Genomic DNA, 2,835 nt, shown 5'->3' with positions numbered 1-2,835 from the left:
GGGCATGGTAGCTCACACCTGTAGTCCCACACTTTGAGAGGCCTAGGCGGGTGGATCCCTTGAGCCCAGGAGTTCAAGACCATCCTGGGCAATGTGGTGAAACCCCCTCCCTACAGAAAATACAAAAATTAGCCGAGGGTGATGGCATGTGCCTGTAATCCCAGCTACTCAGGAGGCTGACGTGGGAGGATCACCTGAGCCCTGGAGATCAAGGCTGCAGTGAGCCGTCACGTCATGCATCATTGCACTCCAGCCTGAAAAAGGAGTGACATTCTGCAACATGTTACAACGTGAATGAACCTTGAAAACAAATATAAGTGAAATAAGCCAGACACAAAAAGACAATATTGCATATTTCCACTTACAGAGGTACCTACAAGAATCAAATTCATAGAGACGGAAAGTAGAAGAGTGCTTACAAGGGTCTGGGCAGAGGGAGGAAAGGGAAGTTTGTTTTTTGGGTAGAGTTTCAGTTTGGGATGTCGAGAAAGTTCTGGAGATAAATAATGGCGATGGTTACATGCCAATGGCTACATGAATGTACTTAATGCCCCTGAATTGTATGTGTGAGAAATGGTTAGGATGGTACGTTTTACGTCTATTTTATACCATCCCCCCTAAAAAAAATTGTTTTGTTTTTTTGTTTTTTTGTTTTGAGACGGAGTCTCGCTCTGTCGCCCAGGCTGGAGTGCTGTGGCCGGATCTCGGCTCACTGCAAGCTCCGCCTCCCGGGTTCACGCCATTCTCCTGCCTCAGCCTCCCGAGTAGCTGGGACTACAGGCGCCCGCCACCTCGCCCGGCTAGTTTTCTGTATTTTTTAGTAGAGATGGGGTTTCACCGGGTTAGCCAGGATGGTCTCGATCTCCTGACCTCGTGATCGACCCATCTCGGCCTCCCAAAGTGCTGGGATTACAGGCTTGAGCCACCGCGCCCGGCCAAAAAAAATTGTTTTTAAGAGTCAAGATCTCACTCTGTCTCCCAGGCTCAGGTGCAGTGGAGCAATCAAAGCTCACTGCAGCTTCCAACTCAACCAGCTTCCCTGGCGCAAGCGATCATCCCGCTTCAGCTTCCAGAGTAGCTGGGTCTATAGGCGGTGCCACCACACCCAGCTCATTTTTAATTTATTTCATTTCATTTCATTTATTTAGTTTTTGAGGTAGAGTTTTGCTCTTATTGCCCAGACTGGAGTGCAATGGCGCAGTCTCGGCTCACGGCAACCTCTGCCTCCTGGCTTCAAGCGATTCTCCTGCCTCAGCATCCTAAGTAGCTGAGATTACAAACATGCACCACCAACGCCCAGCTAATTTTGTATTTTTAGCAGAGACGGTGTTTCTCCACGTTGGGCTGGTGGAACTCCCGACCTCAGGTAATCCGCCCGCCTTGGCCTTCCAAAGTGCTGGGATGACAGGCATGAGCCACCGCGCCCAGCCTGATTTTTACTTTTATTATTATTTTTGTTTTCCCCTTGGTAGGGACCGGATTCCGCTATGTTGCCTGGGCTGGTCTCCAATTCATAGAACAAAGGATCCTCCCGCCTGGGCCTGGGCGTGGGAGCCCAGAACGCTGGGATTACCGGATTACAGGCGGGCGCAGCACACCAGGAACAAACATGTCCCACTTTAAAAGTTCAGGTTGTGATTGGCTGTCATTCAGTATTATGCTAATTAAGCATTCCTTAAATTAAATCAATTAGTTTAATTTAAATACATTTTTATTTATTTTTTTTTATTTTTATTTTTTGAGACAGAGTCTCGCTGTGTTGCCCAGGCTGGAGTGCAGTGGCGTGATCTCGGCTCACTGCAAGCTCCGCCTCCCGGGTTCACGCCATTCTCCCGCCTCAGCCTCCGAGAAGCTGGGACTACAGGCGCCCGCCACCACGCCCGGCTAGTTTTTTGTATTTTTAGTAGAGACGGGGTTTCACCATGTTAGCCAGGATGGTCTCGATCTCCTGACCTCGTGATCCACCCGCCTCGGCCTCCCAAAGTGCTGGGATTACAGGCTTGAGCCACCGCGCCCGGCCTAAATACATTTTTAAAACAAGTTTTAAAAATTACGTTTCCACCTAAAACGTTAATTTAACTTTTAAAAGTTTTTTAAAATTACGTTTCCACCTGAAACGTTAATATGATGTCGTTAAGTCATGATATTGGAAAAGATGTTACTGCCAAACGATTTTCCTATTTATTTCCTAATGGAATCGGAAATAGCGAAAGTATCTCGCCATCAGTTCAAAGTGTGTGGCGGATGTGGACCCAGCAGAGGCTGGGCGTAAAAGCTTAAGACTGGAGTTCCAGGGATCATTTCTATAGTTTATTATTACAGAAGTTTCTCTCAATATGTAGAGCAGCGGAAAACCGGGAGGAAGAGGCGTAGTGTTCTGTTCTGACTGCGAAGCGGTTTTTTGGCGTGGCTTCGGTGCGACAGCTGTCTGCGGTTGATGATCGTTCTTCTCTCCACTTTGGAGAGCAAAAGGGAGAGGACGCCGTCTGAGCGGTTTCCTTTCTTAATGGTCTGACGACAGATAATGATTTAGTAGCTGTTGGTTTCTTTCACCTCATTAATGAGCTCATTTCATCTATGGGCAAGTTCTGTGCTTTCTTTTTTTTTGGCGTTGGTAAACCTGGTGTTTCGTCTCGGTGATTTTTCAATCTTAATCTTGACAGAGGTGATGCTGTGGTATGTTCTACCTATGTTTTCGTTTCTTCCCGCCCGCTACCTCCTCTGCCCTCGCTTTTTTTTTTTTTTTTTTTTCAAGTTGAACTTTTTCTTCTCTGCCACCAACCCTGGACGGAGTCTCGCTGTGGCGTTCAGGCTTCAAGTGCAGTGGTGCGATCT

At 47.5% G+C, this 2,835-nt stretch overlaps 1 non-coding gene across 1 annotated transcript; it reads left to right on the top strand.

Annotated features, from left to right (window-relative positions):
* The first annotated feature begins 2,278 nt into the window (after nt 1-2,278).
* On the top strand, nt 2,279-2,495 carry LOC112616889. The gene has a single exon (XR_003117819.1). It is a non-coding gene; the product is annotated as a small nucleolar RNA U3 (small nucleolar RNA).
* Nucleotides 2,496-2,835: the final 340 nt, after the last annotated feature.

Source organism: Theropithecus gelada, unplaced genomic scaffold, assembly GCF_003255815.1.
Source record: "Theropithecus gelada isolate Dixy unplaced genomic scaffold, Tgel_1.0 HiC_scaffold_1238, whole genome shotgun sequence".
Taxonomy (NCBI): Eukaryota; Metazoa; Chordata; class Mammalia; order Primates; family Cercopithecidae; genus Theropithecus; species Theropithecus gelada.
Note: the sequence above shows the minus strand (reverse complement) of the source record. Positions and strands in the feature narration are given on the sequence as shown.